This window comes from Eptesicus fuscus, chromosome 9, assembly GCF_027574615.1.
Source record: "Eptesicus fuscus isolate TK198812 chromosome 9, DD_ASM_mEF_20220401, whole genome shotgun sequence".
Taxonomy (NCBI): domain Eukaryota; kingdom Metazoa; phylum Chordata; class Mammalia; order Chiroptera; family Vespertilionidae; genus Eptesicus; species Eptesicus fuscus.
In genome coordinates, this window is record NC_072481.1 from 67350143 (window position 1) to 67372255 (window position 22113).

At 41.3% G+C, this 22113-nt stretch overlaps 1 protein-coding gene across 1 annotated transcript in view; it reads left to right on the forward strand.

The window, feature by feature from the left end:
- LRRC8B (leucine rich repeat containing 8 VRAC subunit B) overlaps positions 1–22113 on the forward strand; it is an 82452-nt gene that overhangs the window by 14588 nt on the left and 45751 nt on the right. The window contains exon 2 of the mRNA XM_054721311.1: positions 9572–9628. The gene's annotated coding sequence lies outside the window, so the exon portion shown is untranslated. The remainder of the gene's footprint in view (positions 1–9571; positions 9629–22113) is intronic.

A 22113-nucleotide genomic window follows, 5' to 3' on the forward strand; every position in this document is an offset into this window, starting at 1 on the left:
TCATATTCTTTGACAGCCCTAATGAAATACCCAAAGATTAAATGAAATATTCCAGTTAATCGATTCAATCTTCTGGGCAATTATTTTTAAATTTATTATATTTTAAGTTTGCATTGCTTGTATTTTTTATGTTTAAGGGGCAGATACAGGATAAAATAATTTAGCACAGTGTTTTAGAATATAAAATCATGGGGCATGAATCCAATTTTTTGGAGCTAAAGAAACGGAATGTTCCAGATGCCTGTTGCATTGTGACATGACATGAGGGCTGGAAGTTCCTTCTAGCTCTACATTCTTGATTCTTTTGGTCACGTAGCTCCTTTCTTTTTGCCCGATGACCCATATTTTGCCAGTTTTGTTATCTGCTATAATGGCTTTTACACTGATATAAAAAATGCTTGAAATCAACCTCATGCTTTGAGTTTCTTAGATACAGTGTAACCCTCCCGAGCAAAGTCAGCTTTTCCTATTGTGGCATGAATGAAAGAATGAGAGCACTGGAGTGGGAGCTGGACTGCCCAGTGCTGACTCTGGCTCAGCTGCTGCCTGGGGTGAGCTTGGAGATGCATTTTTAACCCTGCAAATAGCACATAGCTTCATCAGGAGGAGCCGAGGTGCCACAGGACGGTTTTGAAGCAGAAGATGACATCGGATTTGTTTTGGAAAGTAATGCTAGCATCTGTATGGAGGACATGCTGGAGATGACAGAGATTATATTGGGAGACCAAATAGGGCAGTGGGGATAGAACAGAAGAGACTAATGTAAAAGGAATTTGAGGAAAAGGTCATAGAATTAAATAGTTTCATTAACTTTTTAAAAAAATGTTTCTTATTGTTTTCAGAGAGGAAGGGAGAGAGAGAGAGAAATAGAAACATCAATGATGAGAGAATCATTGATTAGCTGCCTCCTGCAAGCCCCCCACTGGGGATCAAGCCTGCAGTCTGGGCATGTGCCCTTGGCCGGAATCGAACCTGGGACCCTTCAGTCTGCAGGCCAACGCTCTATCCACTGAGCAAACTGACTAGGGCCCCATTAACTTTTATCACAACAATCCCCTGGTAATTGCTTAAGTCAAACTTTGCTTACTTTATACCTTTAGTCGTTTTTCATAGAAGGAATGGATTAAATTCCTCCTAATTATTTAGTGGGCCCCCCCAAATCCTCTAATTTCAGTGAATATCCTATATAATAATAGACAAATATGCAAATTGAACATACCTAAGACACACCCAGAAGCCACTCCCACAAGCCACACCCACCATCCAATCAGAGCGAGTATGCAAATTAACCCAAACCAAGATGGCTACAGCCACAGAGAGCAAGGTTCCCTAGGTAACAGAGGAAGCCAAGCTTTCTGCCAGCCGTTGCAGGCCTAAGCCTCCACTCAAGCTACAAAGTTTCAATTATAGAAGGTAAACAAATTCAAACAAATGGCAGCAGAATGGAGCTTGAGAGAGCAGGCCAGGGTTGCCGCTGGCAACAGGGGAAGCAAAGCTTTCTGCACACCCTGGCCGGGCCCACCCGCTTAAGGCAACAAAGTTTCAATTATAATCCCAACACAAATGGATTCGGGCCTTGGAGGGAGCCCCAGGCTTGGCTCTGCTCCAGGCTACAAAGTTTCAGTTGTAGAAGGAAAATAAATTCCAGATACCAGGGTCTCCGCTTGCGTTGCCAGGGGGCGTGGCCGGCCTGCAAACCACCACAGGCCCCTCGCTCAGGCCGCCCCATGCCCCAAGGGAACCCTACCTTGATCAGGGACACCCTTCAGGGCAAACCAGCTGGCCCCCACCCCTGTACCAGGCCTCTATCCTATCTAATAAAAGAGTAATATGCAGATTGATCATCACTGCAACACACAATAAAGCTGCCCCCATGTGGTCAAAGATCCTGCCCCCATGTGGACACAAGATGGCCACCACAAGATGGCCAGCAGGAGAGGGCAGTTGGGAGGCACCCGGCCTGCTAGGGAGGGCAGTTGGGAGGCACCCGGCCTGCAAGGGAGGGCAGTTGAGAGGGATCAGGCCTGCAAGGAAGGGCAGTTGGAGGTGATCAACCCTGCAGGAGAGGGCAGTTAGGGGTGACCAGGCCAGCAGAGGCGGGAAGTTGGGGGCAAACAGGCTGGCATGGGAGTGATGAGGGGGTGATCAGGCTGGCAGGCAGAAGCAGTTAGGGGCAATCAGGAAGGCAGGCAGGCAAGCAGTTGGGAGCCAGCAGTCCTGGATTATGAGAGGGATGTCCGACTGCCCGTTTAGGCCCGATCCCTGGGATCGGGCCTAAACGGGCAGTCGGACATCCTTTGAAGGGTCCGAGATTGGAGAGGGTACAGGCTGGGCTGAGGGACAACCCCCCTCCATGCACGAATTTCGTGCACCGGGCCTCTAGTAAATTATATTAGCACAGCTTTAAAAATGATAACTTCTGCTATAAACTGAATGTTTTTGTCTCCCCCACCTCCCAGGCTCTTATGTTGAAGCCTAATCCCCAAGGTTATGGTCTTGGGAAGTGGGGCCTTTGGGAAGCAATTTGGATGTGAGGATAGAGCCCCTTCAATGGGATTAGTGTCCTTTATAAAATAGAAGCTAGGGAGCTTCCTCCCCCCTGCAACCCTGGGAGGACACAGCGAGAACAGCCCTGTGAATCGGGAAGCGAGCTCTCACCAGACAATCTTCTGGCATTTTGATTTTCAACTTCTCAGCCTCTAGAACTGTGAGAAATAAATGTTTGTTGGTTAAGTCACCCTGACGATGGTAGTTTGTTATAGGAGGTAGAATGGATTAAGGCAGCTTCTAAACATGAATGTTTTCTGACTGGAAACGAGAAAAGACTTGGGGAAAAGGTCGTGTTTGTTCTATGGGAAGAATAATGACTCGTTTTGCACCGGAGAGGTCCGCCGAAACCATGCAGGACAGTTTCTTATCTTCCAGAAGGCTTGAAACTGTGGGCATGTTGGGTAGGTTTTGTGGGGAGAACAGAGCTTGTATTTGTGAGGAGATCCCTCCTTCATAGGCAGTTGTTCTCTGATACCTCCTGGGAGGAGGGAGTTTCCATTGCACTTGATGTTATCATCCATGTGAAGGTAGAAAGTAGGCCAGGTAGAATTAGCTCTTATTTTTAGTACGATTAAGAAGCTGGCATTCTGAGAGACTGCATAGCTTGGCTAAAGTTTAGGCAGATAGTAGGCAAGATGGGAGTTCACTCTCCTCCATCGTTTTGCTGGCTTCTCCACTTGTCACTGAGTGAATGTGTGAATGAATGACTGCCTACTTACTCTGTTCCAGTGAGCTAAGCTACTTTTTATTCTCCTCGAAGATTACTTTGATGATGATTCATATCTTGCTAGTTTTACTATTATGGGTTGTGCAGGCTTAGGTAAATGACTTAACTGTTTCATTTGCCTCATCTATAAAGTGGCAATAACTTCATGGAGTTGTGGGAGCATTAATTAACTGACATTAAGGGGGTTAGGAGAATATTTAACACACTTATCTTGTGATGAGCATCCACTCCCATGACTGTTGCAATACAATGAGCATATTCAACTACGTCAGCCTCACATCAACTACTTATTAGGGTCTGTCTTTGTGTCCTCACACTAGGCTCTTTGTGTTATCCACCGAGGAGAAATGATTAGGAAAAGCTCCACTTGATTTGTCTTTTGATGATTTATAATTTGTTGTTTCAGTTAACTAGGCCTAAATGGACTTTTTCTTGGTTAATTTTTAAAGCACAGCCCGATTACTTAATTCTGACAAATTAGGCTTGTATAATTATTGATGGAAAAGGAACACTGCAGACAAATTAAAAGAATTTATAGCTGTCCCAGGACCAGATCAGAAAGATCTCTAAGTTACTGTTATAGCCTAAAATTTGTTCATTCTTTACATCCACTGAAATTCAACCTTGAATTATTTAGCAACTGGATAAGTAAAAAAAAAAAAAATTAATTGTCCTTCACATTTTTAAAGTTTATTGCTATATGTAGACTTTATCCTTGAAAAGTCTCTCATGATCATTGATCATCATAAGTAATAATACTCAAAGTAATATGTCTAGATGGTACAAAATCCTCATTTTTTAGTTGTTAGAAGTCTTACAACTCCTTTATTTCTTTTCCTGTTGTCATGAAAGTAACTGAACCAGCAACTGGTACTCTCTTCATTTTAAAGTGATCTATACGAGACCAAGTATATTCTAATATCTCATTTTTGAAAAACTAAAACCTCTGTATATATGTGTGTACAGAGAACAAGATGTAAGGATATGTAGAATTGCCTGGCGTGTGCAGTGGGGGTTTATGAGAGGGGAAGGAAACAATTGTTTTGAAGTTTACCCTTTGATTCTTGTGTTTTTCCTCTCTAGTGAAGTCCTCAGAGATACCACACATGGTGAAATCTTATAAAAAAAAATTCTTTCTAAACAAAGTATTTCCTTTCCTAATGAAATTCCGCTGTGGCGCTTTGTTGTTAGTGTGCTGGGAATTTTGAAGTGTTCTCTGTGTATTTCTGTGATTTTGACCCAGTAATCTTATTTGGATTTACCAGGCGTAGCAGCTGTTGTTTTTACCAACTGCTATTGCTAAATTGTATTAATGTCCAAAGTTGAAAAACCCTCTTTTCTATGTTGCTCTAAATTACTCAGTTTTATTTAAAATGTTTTAACAGATTTTTTATTGATTTTTAGAAAGAGAGGGAGAGAGAGAGAGAGAGAACATCAATGTGAGAGTGAAACATTGATTGTGTGCCTCCTGCACGTCCCCCACCAAGTGTTTGCCCATTCGATTCCCGGCCTGGTGCATGGAATGACGTCCCACCAACTGGGCCACTCCAACCCAGAGTTTTATGAAATGTAAGCCTTTCCCCAACTCTTGTAATTTTTATTTACTTGTAAGAAAAATATAATAATAATATTAATATTGCAGTGGATGGTTTAAAAGGCTAAACCTGCCTCTCAGAGATTGTAGTGTGGTTTGTACAACAGTATTTTATTTGGGAAAGCCATCTATCCCATATATATTTTAAAAATATATTTCATTAGTTTCAGAGAGGAAGAGAGAGAGAAACATCAATGATGAGAGAGAATCACTGATGAATGCCCCACACTGGGGATTGAGCCCACAACTCAGGCATGTACCCTGACCGGGAATTGAACCATGACCTCCTGGTTCATAGGTTGACACTCAACCACTGAGCCACATTAGCCGGGCTCTATCCCCTTTTCTACTGGAGAAAAAAGAGATCTCAATTCCATTTTAATTTAAGTAGTGTTTGGTATAATATAGTAAATGTTTGCAGTTTGATATTAATGATTGTTCTTTGGCAAAACAGAATGCAAAGTTGAGAAGCCAAAGGCTTTGAAAATGTCCTAGGAAGCATAAACTCAGAATTATAGTTCCTTACCTCTTACTCAAGGAGACTTATGACTAAGGGACAAGTTCAGTGGAAATTATGTGGGAAGTGAGACATGAGCTTAGCCTTGCAGGATGCGATAGAATTGGAAAGATGAAGCGGGTATCAGGGAAATGTCTGAGCTGAGGTGTGCAGGAAAGTATGTAGTACTGAAATAATTGTGGGTGAAATGGTACGTTCAGGCTTTGCTGCAAAACAATTTAGGGCCATAGGTGTGATACGAGTTGATAATTGCTGAAGCTAGGTGAAGGGTACATGAGGCTTCCATAGACTATTATTTATACTTTTGTATGTATTTGGAAATTTTCATAATATAAAGTTTGGAATATAAAAATGGTATGTGGTTTTTGGTGTTGGGTAGGCTGACCTGTCTGGAATAAAGGGTTTATTCGAAGGCATAGTGGGAAATGATGTTGGAAAGGCAGTTTGGGAACAGATTATTTGGTGGTGGAAGTGGGTTCATGAGGGCACACTGTGGAGTCTGGGTGAGTAGTGGTAAACACTGGTTCATTAACTGGACTCGAGTTTCACTTGACTATGAGCTCAAGGAGGAGTTGCGGTGTAGCCAGGCACCCTCATTGAGGATGGCAGCTACCCCACTTAACGTCTACTTGGGCCCTGCCACATCTCACCTGTTATATTCAGTGCTGGAAGGCTCATTTAAAGAGGGCTTTTTAACCGCGTGTCAATGGTGGGACATATCAGGCACAGAAGGGTATCTCACATCATCTTAGGAATCTTCCTTGTGGAATTCTCCATCAACTCGAGGTTGTCTACCTGGGAAGGACTTATTTTTCCTTCTGAAAAGTCCCTGTCCTATCCCTTTTCACACTCTTTCGTTAGGAGCTTGAGAATGGGCAGTAAAAGTGAAATAAAAACATGACTGTGATTCCCAGTAATCTAAAGGAATGTGTGCATGCTGCATCTAATTTAACTGCCTGGAAGCAGGCTTTCACAGCGGACTAGCCATTTGGAAAGCCTAACACTTTGGTGTAGCTTCCTAAAGCTGAGTTCCCTCTTCACCCCTGCTGAGGTGCTTCTCTACTGCGAGGAAAAAGAGGAAAGAGAGGCATGTCAGAGGATTTTGGATAGTTTGGAATTTTTAAGAAATTGTTAAATATTGGGATGTGATTCAGTGGTATGCTAGAGCTGACGAGAGCTGATGGTTATATTTCAGGAATTTTGCAAGCCAGTTGTTAAACACAGCCATTTTAAAAATTAAATTATACATACTCGAAAATAAAGTGTTAAAATAAAATTAATGTTCAAAATGTATCACTTCCTAATTATTTTACTCTAATCTGCTGTTATTTATGTTCTCAGGGTTATTTATGTCTAATGTATCTGCATAGCGGAAGTCCTATAAAATGGTGTTCCTTCTCAATGCCACATTCAGGTGCATCATGTTGGTACCTTGAAATTGGCCATGGTGGGGATATTTACACCATGGAATGGAAATTGGCAAAAACTGCATATCAGGGCTCTCCTCCCCTCCTCTCCTCCCCCCATGAGAACTGGTTGTTAAAAACTACCAGCACACTCCTTGGTATGGGTATGATATTGTGGCTATATTTTTTAAGGACTCTCTTTACCTTTTAGAGATACATACTGAAATAAGACAGGTAAAATGACATCTAGAATGTGTTTCAAATAATCTGGGGGAGGTGGGTGTCATGATTGTTATATCCGAGAGATGGGCACATGGGCTTCATTACACCACTCTCTTCTACTGTTGTGTGTATTTAAAATTTTCCATAACCAAAAGTTTAAAATAAATAATTAGGGACTGTTACAAGGAAAATAAGTCCCTTATACCCAGTATACATAGAAATTCAGTCCGGTACCTGTCTGTTCCTCAGACTCTGATGCTAACATTAATTTGATAAAAATATTGTTTTCTAATTTTAGAGCCCTTATTTGTGACTGATTCACATCACTCATTAAGTGAAATGCCTATTTCCTGTTAAATAAAATGAAAAAATCACTATGTGCAGTTTACCATACCCATAAGGGCAAAGGAATTCAAGAGAGCCCTCGCTAGGACACTAAGCAGCTCTCTTCACATTGAGGGGAAAATAGATTCTTGGATTGCAGTCCTGTTTGCAGAACCAGGGAAAAATGAATCAAGTTATTGCTCAGAGGGCTACTTCAGGCTACATGACAGCTGTGTGCCCTTTAGATTTATTTTTCAGTCTAGCTGATTTGAGTCATTGCCCAAGAAAAGAGTGCTGTCAAGTGAATTGTCTTCTGTGCAGGTGATGAGAGCGTTTTTAAATAGTGCCTCACTGATACAGTTGATGTGTTTGGAATTGTTGGTCTGTGAATTAAATTAGACCAATCCAATGCCTTAGAAAGCCATAATCTATGTTACACAATAACTACATTTCACAAAGAGTGCACAAGCTCAGTTTTTCCCCTAACATATCTAGATATCTAATGGAAAAGTTGTCGCATAAATTACTTAGAAAACATCTCTTTTCTCATTTTAAAGTCCTTTTAATTTCACTCTTAACATGAATTTGTAGTATGATAATAGTTTCTTCTTGTCTTTGATTGCATAATAATTCATACTAACTAAATCCAGTTGACCAGGAAAAAAAACTTCATGTTGAGTAAGGAATGCACGTGGTCATAGTGATTATCTCATCAAGCAGGGTGATGAGGAAATTACTAGGTTTTACAATGGGGAGAGCAAAGGACATTAAGAAATTTGAGGGGAAAAGTAGTCCATAATATCTGTCTTGTAATTCTAAAGTTTTGTGAAATCTGTCTAGAAATTCCGGCTGGGACCATTCTCTAGGTTTAACCACACACACACACACACACACACACACACACACACATACACACACACGTGCACACACGCACACATACACACAAGTCAAAGTGTCAACAATGAAAAGAACAGATTGTACACTCAAGTAACCTGGGTCAGAATACTGAAAGGAAGCCTAGGCTGAAACAAATGCTGAAATAGGAAGTGAGATCATGAAACCAGAAGTCAGAGTAGGATGGGTAGGTGAGAAATCATAACTCCTCCTCATAGGACAGAGATAGGCAGATGAATCACCTGGAGAACCTGGGAGGTTTTGACACTTGGCTGCAGTTTTTCCCATGTTAATATCTTTGTATTGATAACCTTCAGGGCCCTGCAGGGTCCCACCACAACACAGGTCCTGAAAGAATTTCTTTTGGGTATATAAATAGAAATCATGGTTCAGGACTAAGTTGGAGCATGGAGACTGAGTCATGATTGCTAAGGAAAAACACATGATAATTTCTTGAGGTATAATAATCACAGGACTCTGATTTATTCACTCTCAGTTATTTATTGAGCCCCTACTCTCTAAGCTGAGTGCTGGGGATACATCAGTGAACCCTACAGATAAAAGCCCTGTGTTCTTCAAGCTTACTGCCTAATGGGGAGACACAGAATGTAGACATAATCATTACATAGTACATTAAGTGGAGATAAATTCCATAGAGAAAATCAAAACAGGAAGTATTCTTCCTGTTAGATTCCCCGAGGGTACATTTTCCAACTTCATCAAAGCTAGCAAAGGAAAGATTGATATTTATAAAACTGCAAAACATACCACATCTGAAATTCCTTTGTGTATCTATTAACTCTGTTAAACTAAATATATCCACTATTTCTACAGTTGCTAAGTTTAGAGCATAAATGAAAGTTGAAGTAGTGTGGGAGAGGGAGCAGCTTTTTTACACTGAAGTAAAATTTTAAAAATATGCCCCACATATTGGTTAGAGAATTGGCCGTTCATGATCAGGAAGGCAATGAACACCTACCACAGGAGGCTGGAAGTTATTGAAATACATCTTTGCTTCCAGTGCTGTTCACCTCCAGTTGGGCGACAGGTAGAAGCCACTCAAAAAAGTGGTGTGTGTATGTGTTATATAACATAAGACTTTTTACCTTAGGCAACTTGATTGCCGTTTTTAAAAATAAATAACTTGTCTCATCTTTAAAACGAAATTTTGGAAAATGAAGGGGTTACGTGAATTCCTTTACATAGGAGATAGACTCATGCTACATTTAGTTCTTCATTTTAAATAACTTGTTTTCCCCCAAATTACCAAGCCTTTAAATGCAGCATTGGTGAAGGTCGGCAGCAAAAATCTCATTCACATGTTCTCCTCTCCCCAGGGCTCCAGTTTGTATTTCCAGCTGCCTACTAGATCTCACCACCTAAATGGCCCAAAGGTACTGCAAACTCCGCATTTAAAAAACCACGCTCATCACCCTCCTCCACTGACCAGTCTTCACCATTACCCTGTGGCCAAAATAGGGGGGTCACTTGTCCTTGAGTCCTGGCTCTCCTTCTTGTTAACATCTATACCTTCTAGGCACATTCTTCAACCTTCTGATTAATGCCTGAGTAACTCTAGAATCTATGCCCATAAGCTACTTAGCAGAGTACCTGCTTAAATTTTCTTAAAAGTGTAGTAATTCAAAGTGCTTAAAAGTATTTGCTTTTATTCCCTCTTCTTCTCACACCCATTCACTTCTTAGTTCAAGCCTTCTTTCTTGTTTTATCCCTTGGACTATTGATCTGGTTTTCTACCTACATCAAACATTTCCACGTTCTAATGAATCCTCCATGCTGCTACCAAAGGGGCAAATTCTAAATTTCTAAATTTAAAATTTCACACTGACCAACTCATGTCACTCCCTGGCATGAAAACCTTCATTGATTCTATAGTATAGTACCCATGTGTCTTTATGGTCTGAACCTAAATGATCTTTTCATCCCATCTTCAGCTTTCCCACTGGGTTTACTCTCGAGAGTAATATTCAGTCAAAACTTATTTATGCCCAATCCCTAATAAGGGTATGGAATCTTAATTATGTTAGTAAGTCATCCTTGATTCAAAGTGAAAGAGCAGAATTCACCAGATTGATCATTGGTCTGCCAGTGAATATTGGAATATTAACTAGTACTTTATGATAGAGCCTTTTACCAGCCCAACTTAGTTCCTCTCTCCTCTCTCCGTCTCTCCCATTGGCCAATACATTTCATATTTTCCTTGTGTGGGGACTAAATATTAATTCTTCTCCTGCCACCTTAGAAGGTTTTCTAGTTGGGTTAATAATCAAATGAGCAGAAAAGTTTTAACTGGACAAAATTAATTTTTAAGACATGTGCATGGGGAATTCACATAAGCATGAAAATTCCCAAAACAGTGAGGCAACATTGGATATATATGACATTTTTGGACAAAGGAGAAGGGCGTGGGAATGGGGTATTAGATTTCAGAATTGAGAATGAGTGATTTACAGGTAGTTAACATACATGGCAGGCAAATTCATGCTAGGAGACTCAGAAACAATGGAACACATGGGGTATCTAACTAACAATACCCAGAAGCCCTCTTATTTACCATACTTAATTTAAATGAGGCTAAAGCTAACATTCTAAGATCTTCCTGAAGCAGGTTTTTGTCTATCTGAGTCTTTTGAGTAGGAAAGGGGGGAGGATGTCAAAGGTTCTTTCCGAGTCTTGTTTCTTAATAAACAACGTTAATATCTCAAAAAGGCAGCTTCAGGGTGGCCAAACTTTGGTCCCCTTCACCTGTTAGTACTCCTCATCTTCCTTCATTCCTGGCCATTTTCACTGACACTCCCCTCACTGCGGGTCCTCACTACTTTCTTGCTAAATTACTACTGTTGGGTCTTACCTGGTTCCGTTGCCTTCATTCTGTCCCACTCCCTTCTGCTGCCCCAGTGAATCTCTCATGCCCTACCAGGTTAATTTTCCCAAAACATTGCTTTCATTCTGTTTTAGAATCAATCATTGTTTCCTTTTGTGAGTCAAATCAAGTCATGCACTTCATTCTGAAATCTGAGATCTGAATGTCCTCACTTATTTGTGAAGTCATCTTTCTCTGGTTATAAAGATTCTCTCCTCAGCAGGACCTGCTGCCTCATGGCTCTTCCTCACTCAAGACCTCTCTGCTCTTGCCCATCCTCAACTGGAGTTCTTCTTTCTGATCCAGTTCTTACACATCCCCAAAGGCTCAAGGTGCGCACCACCCACGTTGCTTTCCTCATTCCCTGAACGATAGCTGTGGACCTTTGTGAGAGCAGCTCTGGGTGGTGGGAAGAATGCAACGTTTGGTGTCAGTTATGAGAGCAAGCTCTTGATTGCTAGACATGTGACTTAGGCAGCTTATTTTTCCCCCTCTAAGCTGGTATCCTTGTCATAAAGTCAAGTGCATGGTTTAAATGAGTTATGGGGGGGGGGGGGGGGGGGGGGGGAAATGCTCCATAAACTTTAAAGCATTATGCAGCTGTATCTTGTTACCTCAACTATGCCATATAATCTTCAATTATATATTTTCCTGTTCCTTATTAATTTTGTGTATATTTCCCATCTTTTATGAGTGTTTTAAGGGTAGATATAAGGTAAAATACAAAAAAAAAAATCTCATTTATTGATTATTATTCTTTCTGTCCTATTCAGCCCATGCCATAACCAGTGTTCAGTAAAAGCTCTTCTGTCAGGAGAATCAAATGCACATACCAGTATCAGGCGCTATAGTGAGCGTATAGCATTTGGTTCAGGGAGTGAGAGAGTAACAGGAAGAAAATGAAGCAGCCGGAAAGAAGTAGACTGATTAGGGGTCTAGCCTGTCTCAATACTGACTTCTTTAATGTGTCCAAAGACAAACTCAGGAATTAGACCTCCTAGGCACAGTCAACTTTTTTGGACAATGGCAATAGAATTGCCTCTGTTTCTTAGGAATAACACAGTTCTTACACAGAGAAGACTCGCAAATGTTTGTTGAATTCATTTTCCACCTAATTTTTATACCGTTATGTGTGCACATACACAAAATGTGTATACACGCATGTGTGTGCCAATGGATTTGTCTGTCACTGCCGATATTTATCCATAGTTTCTTTTTTCCTTTTAAATTTCATTCTCATGTGGAGCAGCAGTGTGTCTGCTTTGTCTGCAGAATAGCACTGATATTCACATTTGCATTGTGTTTGCGCAGTGTTTGATGGGGGTACCTAATCATTTGCTGAAGTCTTAGATAGTTCAGGGTCTGCGATATTTATTAGATTGCTAAGAAATTATTAAAATATTGTATGGTATACAATATTAAACTTACTCAAATTCTGCTTATAATTAAGAATAAAAATGAAGAATAATAATCCTTAAGTGAGAATTTATTTTAATTTTGCACGGGTGTCTTCTAGCCCCTCTCTCACAGGCAGCCCACTCGGAGTAAAGGATATGGTAGTGGAATGCAGGAATTTATGATTCTGCTGCTGGTGGAAATGGGGCCTTTGCAGTGTCAGGAGAAAAGCATTTTCAAGGATCCATTTGGGAGGATGAGGTGGTAAGATTTATTCGGGTGGAAACAGAAGGCTGCCCCCAGGTTCCCAATGTCTTATCTTCATCCATCCCACTGTGAAAAAAGTCCAACCTTGTTTTCATTAAGCCCTGTACAAAGGCCGGGGACCAGAAATTCTGTGCCATTGGTTCCAGTCCATGTCTGTCACCATCTGGCAAGCATAGTCTCTCCCCAGCTGCACTCTCTGGCTTGCACTGTGCACGAGCCCAGGCTTGGAGTCGGTGAGGCTGCTGGACCCCAGGTGGCTGTTAGGGTGGCATGGCTGCTATGAAGAGAGAAAGTGTGAACGAATGGGGGAGGGAGTGTTATGGGCACCAGAGATAATGGAGCTTTGTTAAACTTGGATTATATTACCTCAGGCTTGGGAAGGATCAGGCACCCTTTCAAAACAACTAGTCAACTTCCCAATCTTTCCTGGGCTTCTGAGGGGCCCAACCCCTAACCAATCTATTCCAAGATCTTCTGGGGTTCTGTGTCCCTTATCCAATCCCAGGCTAGGTACCTCCCCTTCCTGGTCACCATCTTAGTTCCTGTTGCACATGCCTCATCATAGAAGCACCTCTACCTGAACCATCTTGACTTCTACTAGGCTAGCTCCCAGCAGAGGAGTTTCTTTTGCTGTTTTTATTCCTCCCCTGGTAATGACCAGTAACAATCCTTCCTGCCCCCTTGTGGGGGGCGGGGTATGGGGGGGGAGGAATAGGTCCTGAGGGTGGAGGATGCCCTAGAGAGTATGTGAAGCTGTAACTTCCTGGTGAAGCAAGCTTATTGTCTGATTCAGCTCCCAGCCCATTAGATTCAACAATGTCCAATTCCCTTTGCTCTCTTCCTTTATTAATATCTAGCTGCCTATGCTAACAGTTCTGCACAGTATCCATCTTAGGAGGGAAATATTAATTGTGACAAGTCTTGGTTGATAAACTATCCTTGGACAATAAAAATAATCATTTGATGCTTTGTATAACTCTTCCTATCCCTGGTCACTGAGTCTTCCTACTCCATTAAAAAACAAATTAATCAGACAGAAAAATTGGTTTCTGTTTTCGGGGAGTTTTCAATTTACCGTAGAATGAAGGGAGTGATGGTAATCCCAGCAAAACAACTAAGAGAAATTTGCTTTTTACTGTCGAAGCAAAAGGTACATTTCTCCAAAGCAAATCACTAAAGATTCCGATTGCTTTGTTGAAGAGTAAATTTGCTAGCATGAAAATGATAGCTTACCCCCCGTTCTCCATTCACCCAGGCAGGCTGGGGGAGTGCTCGCATTTCAGATGAACCAGCCTGGATATGAAAAGCTATTGCACAGACGATTGGGGACATTCCCAAGCAACAAAATGAAGACGTATGCTTTTGAAATTCCTCATATCACTGCTTTCATTAAATTGACGTTTTTAAAGGGAATGTATTTTTAAATGAAATTTTAATAGTGCCTCAGCTGATTCCAAATGCGTTCTTTCATTTTACTCGGCTTTCACAGCAGAATCATATTTGGTTTCACTTCCTGGTTTGTTCTCACAAGCCTGTTGCTGGGAAATATTTAAATAAAATTATTTATTTATGAGAGAAGAATATTATTTTATAATGGGTGAGAGAATTTGGTTTGATTTAGATATAGTTCATATAGTAATTTTTATAGAAATAAGATTTCTGATGCCTAAATTTGTAATCAGTTGCTTAAAGAAAACTCTTAAAAAAAAAAAAAACAACCACTAAAACTCTTTGGCACTGAACTTAAGTTACCTTGTAGTGAAGTAATCTACAGAACTGTTTGAATAGGCACCAGTGATGAGACAGATGAAATGCTGGCCCATATTTAGAGTAATTGTAACTTGATTCTAAACAAAGCTTTGACAGTGCCTAATGATTTTTCCAGAGGAAGGGCCCAGTATATTCTTAAGATGATGACTTGCTAATGGTGTGTTTCACATGGCCACTAGAGTATCTGGCACCCTTTTGTGTTTGTGTTTTAAAAACTGTTTTTGTGTGATATGGCAGTGCATGAAATATTTGGCTCTTAATTCTAAACGTCATATTTCTACCTCAAAGCATCTAATTTTACCCAAGTCTTCAGGTACCATCCTGTATAAACCAAACCAAAACAACCAACCAACCAAACAAAAACACCTAATGAAATCCATTTCTCTTTCAAAAACATCAATAAAGACTTTCTGGGAGAATCTGCTCTCTCAAAATCTGTTTCGTCCAGCTACATCATTTTACTGGATAGTCTAATAGTTCAACATTTTAAGCATAACTATTTTTCTACTTGAAAATTTCTACTTTAATTGTGAATTTCATTTATGTTTTATTTTACAAGGTGATCTGATATATGCCCTAATGTAGAATTAGGCTTCCTGCTATTATTCTCTAACCCCCTCCCCGACACTTTCAAATTAATTTCCCTAATATACAATAATATACCCTTAAATATATTTTTTTCCATGGTACCCCTGCTCAGGTACCATCAGTGATTCCCTACTGCTTGTTTGATCAAATCTAAATTCTTTTCTGCTCTCATTAGAATATTCATCTATTAATTCCAAAAGTGATATTTTTACTCCAAAACAATCATTTCTCAGATGCCTCTTATATGCTAAGTTGTGGGTTATCTATTGAAAAGTTCATAGCCTAACATTCCAAACTTTCTTTAATATTTTACCCTACTTGACTTCCTGATCTTATCTTCATTATTTCTGTATCAAAAATACCACTCCGAATATATGTCTCATCATTAACTTCTTAAATTAATCTTGGCTTCCTCCTACCTTCTTTATTTGTTTCTCCATTCCTCTACATTAAAATATTATGTGCCTTATTAACCCCTTATCCCTTCACCTCCCACCTATATAAATTCTATACATCTTTCTTGGCCCAACTCGTAAATTCTAAGCTGTAACTATTTTATGCCTTTGGCATGTATTTCCTTAAGACACAACTGTGTAATCCGTTTGTTTGATCTTTCTTATATTCATGCTTTAAACCACCAAAGCATTGCTCCTTTTGAGGGTCCTGTCTGAGTTTGATACCTTTCTATCCCCTGTAGCCGTGGTCGGCAAACTGCAGCTTGTGAGCCACATGCGGCTCTTTGGCTCCTTGAGTGTGGCTCTTCCACAAAATATCACGGCCTGGGCGAGTCTATTTTGAAGAAGTGGTGTTAGAAGAAGTTTTAGTTTTAAAAATTTGGCTCTCAAAAAGAAATTTCAATCGTTGTACTGTTGCTATTTGGCTCTGTTGACTAATGAGTTTGCCAACCACTGCCCTATAGCATCTTGGGCAATGCCTTGCATTGAGCAGAAGCTAGGCCGTGATTGTTGAATACACCTAGTGTCAGAGTGGATGCAAGATAAGACATTCCTCTTACACTTGCTCTTGGGAACTACATCTCTGGCCATGATACACATTGGTGGTACCTGGAGTTCTCTTCATTTCTAACTCTGTTCAACTAACATGACTAAGTTGTTGCCTTCCTTGAATAGATAAAACTTTCTGCAGTAAAAACAGATGGTGTTGTCAAATATAAATAGAAAAATATTATTTCTTGTGATGGGTAAGGAAAAAATAGATACAGAAAAACACACACACGCATTAGCTGTCTTGGCACGATCTTTCTGCCTTTCAAGTTGAGTTGCTGAGAAATAACTGTAGATTTATGTGATGTGCACAAAGGAGAAACTTAAGTTTGACTAGAGATCATGCGTGTCGTGTAGCTGAATTTGTCGCCGAGCCAGACAAAGCCCCACCCTGATTTAGAAGTCATGTGTTAAGCTTCCAGAGGGGAATGTGACTTCTGTCTCTTGGGAAGCAATCAAAACTCTAAAATTCCCAGGAAGAACCTGGTGTCTCTCTTTTGCTAACACCAAGTGAAGCTGCAGGGTCCTGGTGAGTCTGAAGCCCAATGTGCAGAAATCCTACCTGTCACCTTCTCTGGAATGTGGGCATTCTACCTGATTCTTACCAGTTATTTGTGGGTTCTTTTAGAAGCCTGACCTTCCTCTATCACTTCAGTATGCCCTGAGCTGCCTCTAGGCATTCATAATGCTGAGCTAAATTCCCCTTCTCTGCTGATAGGGCTCAGATAAAGTCTTTACTTGCTAAAGGATTCGGGGGCCTTTCCATGTCATGTAGAATTTGGTGCATTGAAGACAAGATGATGTAGCTGTACTGGAAGGTGTTGTGGTGCTTGCTCCAGACAAGGGGGTCCAATTTTTATTCTTTTGTCTGTTCACTTAATATATATTTTTTAATTTATTGTTGGCAGTATTACAGGTATCCCCCATTTCTCCCTCTTTGCTTCCTAATACGTTTTTAAATTAAGTTTATTGGGGTGACATTGGTTTAATAAGATTATATAGGTTTCAAGTATACATTTCTATGATACATGATCTGTATATTGCATTGTGTGCCTACCACCCAAAGTCAAATCATCTTCTGTCACCATATATTTGACCCCCTTGACCCTTTAGTACTGCTCAACCCCTTCCCTTCAGTAACCACCATACAGTTGTCTGTGTCTGAGTTTTTATTAGTTTCTCTTGTTGGTTCATCTGTTGTTTTCCGTTTTATATCGCCCATATAAAGTGAAGTCATATGGTTTTAACTTTTTCTGTCTGACTTATTTCACTTAGTATGATGTTCTTAAGGTCCATTCATATTGTTGCAAATGGCAGTATTTCTCTCTTCTTGTGGCTGAGTAGTATTCCATTGCATATATGTACCACATATTCTTTATTCAGTCATCTATCAAAGGATAGATGTTTCCATGTCTTGACCACTGTGAGTAATGCTGCAGTGAACATAGGAATACATACATCTTTACAATTAAGTGTTTTCAAAATTTTCAGGTAGATACCCAGAAGAGGGGTTGCTGGGTCATATGGTAACTCTACTTTTAATTTTTTGAGGAGCCCTCCATACTGTTTTTCATAGTGGCTGTTCCAGTGTACCTTCCCACCAGCAGTGAATGAGGATTCCTTTTTCTTAACAAACTCTCCAACACTTGTTTTTTTAAATATTTAATAGCAGCTTCTGCCTGCTAAGCCCTGGCTATACAATGGGGAGTATGATACATGTAGAATAGACCTTATAGAGCTTATAGTTTAGTGGGAGAAAAATAAACCTTTAACCAAACAGTCATATGAAGGTGTGTGATAAGAGCTATGAAAACAAGGGAGGGGGAACTGAAAGACAATGTTGTGAAGGGCCCGGTTGGAGTGGTCAGGGAAGACATCTCTTAGAAAGTAACTTCTGTAAGTCATTGACTTAGGATGGCAATGGCTTAAATGGCTGCCCTGTTTTTTAGCCTTGATGGTGAGCTTGATCTTTTGAATCAGGGATGGGGAAACTTTTTTCTGCTAAGGGCCATTTGGATATTTATAACATCATTCATGGGCCATACAAAATTATCAACTTAAAAATTAGCCTACTATTGACACACCATTATAAAAAAATAAATTAGCCTGCTATATCTGGTCAAACATTTGATTAACTCACCCTTAATGCCTTGGCAGGACCAGACCAAATGATTTCTCGGGCCTTATATGGCCGGAGGGTCGGACGTCCCCCACCTCTGTTCTAAGTGGACTGCTTGGCACTGTTTCAGATTGTAACTACTTCACATAAGAATTAGCCTTGTGTGAGACTGTTCTTATGTAGTGACATGCTATGAGTGGTATAATAAGAAATATATACTTGGCCTTTGCCCCTGGTTCCTGGCATAGAGCTCCTAAAACCCTTGGAATGTGCTGATAGGAGCATCTTTTGTTACTCATAAGGAGCCTCCTTCAACCATACCTGAGTTTATGCTAATCAGGTGACTCTTGGTGGGCCTCTAGATAGCTGCAGAATGGCGGCTGGTCTCCAGAGGAGCCAATCAAGTGGCTAGAGGATTAGAACTTTCAGTCTACCCCTGACCTCTGAAAAGAGGAGAGGGGCTGGAGATTTTCAATAACCAGTGGCCAGCAATTTAATCTATCATGCCTATGTAATTAAACTTCCATAAACACCCCTAAATAATAGGGTTGGGTAGCTTCTAGGTTGGTGAACAGATTGAGGTGTGGGAAGAGTGTAGTACTTGGAGAGAGCCTGGAAGCTCCGCCCCTTCCCCTCCCCAAAATATGTTGCCCTGTGCATGCATCTCTTCCATTTGGCCTGTCCTGAGTTGTATGCGTTACAATGAAACAGTAATGCTAGGTAGAGTGTTGTCCTGAGTTCTGTGAGCCGTGCTATTCTCTAGTGAATTATTAAACTTAAGGAGGGGGTTGTGGGAACCCCTGAATTTGTCATCAAGTCGTACAGAAGGGTGGGTAGTCTGAGTACGGGGACTTGTGACTGGTGTCTGAAGTGAGGACAGTCTTGTGGAACTGAACCCTTCAACCTGTGGAGTCGGACACTAACTCATGTCAGAATAGGGTCACACTATACGACACCCAGTTCATGGGAGAGAAAATCATGTCAGAAAAAAGACCTCTCACTGTGTTTATCCTAAATGTAAACCAGACTTTGTTCTGCTCCAGCAGAGGAGCAAATGGAAACCAATGCGTTTGGCCAGCAGCCATTAACCAAGTTGCAAATTTGCAGCACTGATTTAACACCAAGGTGAAAGTGGACTTTTTACCTGAAATAATAGATGACATAAGAACCCGTTCTTTCAAAACTGACTTTCTCTTATGGCATTCTTGCCCAGTGCTTCACTCCCCACCCGCTCTTCCAGGGAAAAATAGGATCCTGAAGAGATAGCAGTGCTGGCTGCCTGGAATGTTTTAAAAGATCTTCTGTGGGTTGGGCTTTATCAGGCTTCACTTCGTTGGCACTGTGAGCCAGAGGTCTTAGGTGTTTTTGTTCTGTTTGTTTCTTTTTAAATACCCAGTTGATGGAATGTAAATGGTCCATTATCAGTCCATTATTGCCAGGTTGATTTGGAGAATCATTTTTTTCTTAGCCTGTAGTTCTGTGTTTGGGCCAGGGAGCTCTTTGCAAAGTTTCTTTTGACTTTGCAGTGAGATTTAAATGTTAGGAGGTGCCGGTGACCTTGTAACACTTGCTGTTTTTGTTTCCTAGGAGCTAAAGTGGGGGTAAATAGAGCTCACTTCATGGGTTATTTTGTTTCAATTTAAGATAATGTTCCAAAGGCCGTCCTCTTTTAAAATTATTTTACCAGCAAAAGAATTGGCTTTCTTTGTGAGTTCCCCTTTACGTTTAATGTGCCACTTGAATGATTCCAAAGTACTTGTACAATATTTATTTTTTTACCACTAATATCAACTCTTGGGGCCAGTGTGACTGTCCGTATTGTAACGCGGAGGACAGGAGGCCCGGATCGGGCCAGTGATTTGCCCAGGCCCGTGCAGACGGTGGTGGAGGCAGGCCTGGGACTCCTGCAGGGCACCTTGTTCACACTGCCGCCGTGGAAAACCAGTCTCTTTCTCTCACTCGTACATGGGGGTCGGGGGTGATGGTGGAGAAACTGAGGCTTCACTCAATCAACAAGGAGGCCCCTAGGTTCAGGGGGGACAAAAGACATAAGTAAAGTGAAATCGGGCAGTTTGTACTAGCCTAAAGCAGCACAGAACATTTCCAGGGTAACGCGCCAGCAGGAAGAGCAGTCGCTCCGTATTCCCAGAATAGACTGCTGCTGACCAGGAAGTAGAAGAAAACTTCTGTAAAAAGGCCAGTATCTGGGAACATAGACACTGGTAACATGTGGATAGAAACAGAGCAAGAGGCTTGAAAAACCGCTTCCCTTGTGGCTGGAACTATCAGAAACCAAGGCATAGGCAGCGAGAGCTGCCGAGGTTAGCGGTAGCCATACAAACGTGGGAGGGTCGGTGTGTGCCCCCTTGAGTCACGTGGTGAAGCATCCTTTCTTTCTGTCCCAGCTGCTCTCAAGTGAGTGATGGTCACAGTGATCATGGAATATGTTATTCAGCCTGCCCAGCCCTTTGGGGTCAAACTAGCATTCCTGGACAGGAAATAGCAAGACCCAATAAAACAAGAGAAGCTGGATAGCACGCGTTTCCATCAAGTTCCATTGCCCGGCCTCTCCCACGCCCCCATGAGACATTATTTTGTCTTTATAATAACAAAGAGCAAATGGGGAGGTGCTATGTTTTAGAAAGAGCTCTCTGGCTGCCATTTGGAAACAGGACTAAGAAGGGCAAGAGAGGAGGGTGTTTCAGTTGTCCTCCTCAAAGCTGGGCCAGGCTCCTCCCAAGGCAGTGGTATCAGGGATGCAGAAGAAGGGGCTAGTTGAAGAAAAGACAGACCTGACCGATTGGAGGGATTAGAGGATAAGAAGGCTTTCTGGTTGGGTGCCTCAGCTCTTGATACTGCTCTCTCTTTTCAGCATCATTGGGCTCTCAGTCTTGATGTTGCAGGTTTGGTGTGGATGTGAGCAGAAATGGCGGATTCAGTTTGGGACATGCTACATTTGAGCTGCCTCCGCACACCTCAGTAGATAGCCAGGAAGATCTTGGGGAGATGATTCGGATGCTTAGGCTTAGGGAGCTCGGCTCACCATATAGTTTGGGAATCATCTACACAGAGGTGGTGGGTGATCTTTAACCATAGAGGATGTCACCCCAGAAGAGCATATGCATCTACTGGCCAAGAACTAAATGTGGTGAACCCCATTTCTCAGTGGGTGGGTTTGTATTAGGATCCTTCCATGGTTCCCAGTTACCTTTTTTTTTTTTTAAGTATGCTTTTATTGATTTCAGAGAGAGAAAGGGAAAGGGGGGAGAGAGAGAGATAGAAACATCAATGATGAGAGAGAATCATTGATCGGCGGCCTCCTGCACGCCCCCTTCTGGGGATCAAGCCCACAACCTGGGCATGTGCCCTGACCGGGAATTGAACTCTGACCTTCTAGTTCATGGGTCAACACTCAACCACTGAGCACACTGGGCCAGGCCCAGTTACCATTTTACCTTCAATTAAAATCAGTGCTTTCATTAATTATATGCTTGACCTGATGACCTTCTTTTCTTGCTATGACCCACTTTTACTTTCTTTTTAGCAAGACCGATTTCTTAGTTGCCAACTGAAGACTATTCAGTGCTCTTTCTAAGAAAACCAACACCATTCTTCTTGGAGTTAATGCTTTTCCTGGGCTGTCACTTTTTCCCTCTAAAGCCCTGTGCAATTCTCACCACTCCAGAGGAGTCTTTTCAGATTAGGTGTTCCCTCGCTCCAGCTGCAATCAATCAACTCATAGACTAGTGGAATGCAGGAAGCAGAGGATCAATCCATCATCTGGCTCTCTAATATCACAAGTGAGGAAAGTCAGGTCAAGTGAGGTGAAATGACTTGTCCAACATTATACTGTCC